We start from the raw sequence: 1792 nt of genomic DNA on the forward strand, positions 1-1792 counted from the left end.
GAAATAGTACAAAAGATATGCTTTTACAAATGTGTATAAGAACTCTGTAGTGAAGGTTACTTTTAGGGGTTTTGGGCTTTGTTTGGTCTTTTTGCATGAATTGTGCTAAAGTTGTCTTCTTTTCTTTGAAAATCTCTTTGTAGCAAACATGGGAATATTTTATTTTTCCAAAGACCTTTGACCTCAATTAAAGATTAGGGTCCTTTGTGCCTAAACTTAGCTGACAGATTCATTCATTCACTGAAGAAGTATTTATTGAACTCCCTGCCATGTGAGATATTGTTTTAATGATAAAAAAGACAAAAAATTTTCCATCATTGAGTTCTTTTTCCTACTTGAAGAGAAAGAAAATAAACACACACACACATAAACACACACAGTAATGCTAGGTAATGAGAAGCGTGAAAAGACTTGTAAAGAAAAATGAATAGACTGTGGGGAGGAGGAAAAGTGAGAGAAATATGTGAGAAAGTTATTTTATATAAGTCAAGAAAGACTTTGCTGTGGAAGTGACATTCGAGCAGAAACCTGAATGAAATGAGACTGTCTGGGGAAAGACCTGCCCCAATGCCTCCAAATCTGAGTGTTATGGAAACCGGCGGGGCAGGTGCCCAAGTCACTACTTCGTTGGTGATTCTCTGCTGTGAACACAGATGTAGTTCCAATCAGCTACATCACCTCTGACCCCACTGGACTCTTCAGGGTCCCGAGTGAACCTCAACCTTGTTGGTAACATCTGTCAAAGTCATGAGTGGGCACAAATAGGATGACGCTGGGTTGGTGTTGGTATTGGTGGCGCTGGTGTTCTGCGTGTTTGAGCGCCTCTTACGATCAGAAAGCTTTGAACAGCAGAGGGTTGGAACTCAATATACTATAAATATGGGATCTTAATAAAATGATCATTTAAAAAGTCAATGATGATAATAATCACCAGCATTTTTTAAAGCATGTACCATGTGTTAGAAGTTATCTTAAGTATTTTACGTGACCTATTATTCGATTCCTTCTGAGCTTCTGTGAGGTGGCAAGTACCTCATGATACAGTAAGAAAAGAGACTTAGAAAGTCTCTTAGTAACTTGCTAAAGTTTGCACTGTAAGAGGCAAAGGCGGGGTCTGAAATGTGGTCTGTCTAGCATCACAGCACAAACTTTATACCAACCACTGTGTAATTCAGTCTCCAAGGGCAACGTGCTGGCAGCAGCATGGAGGGTGGGCAGGCGAGGATGTGAGTGCTAAGCAGAAGGAGACAGCACTTCTGACTAATTTCCTGACAACCTCTTCCCTCACCTGGGTATCCTATTACATAGTCCAAGAGTAAACACAGTCCTTCTGTACTTTTGAATGGAGATTTGCTATTGACAGGAAAAGTGAACAGACAGATTTCCCATGAGGAGAAGGTCTTGTGGAAATTCGTCTTTAAGAATAATTAATTTCCATTTGTGCAGTTCCAAACCTTGTTGTATTTGTGCAGGTTGAATTGAGAAATAAGAAGTTTGGAGAACTACCCTATATATAAGGATGAACTTGTGATTCTAAGGAAGCTGGGAAAATCCAGATAATCACAGTATGAGGCTGAACCTCTGATGGATGAACCATGTCTTCTTTGGGGCAGAATAATTTTCTCCTATGACACTTAAAATTGTCATTAGGTGATGCTGAAATAACTGCATTTTCCTTCCAAATAACTCATATAAATTTAAATAACAGTTCATAACTGCAGATGCATTTGGTTTCTTTTTTCCTAATGGGAACAGGATGATAGGCATATACATTCTCTACACCAAACCATTA

Source organism: Giraffa tippelskirchi, chromosome 7 (genome assembly GCF_054371585.1).
Source record: "Giraffa tippelskirchi isolate mGirTip1 chromosome 7, T2T-mGirTip1v1.2.pri, whole genome shotgun sequence".
Classification (NCBI taxonomy): domain Eukaryota; kingdom Metazoa; phylum Chordata; class Mammalia; order Artiodactyla; family Giraffidae; genus Giraffa; species Giraffa tippelskirchi.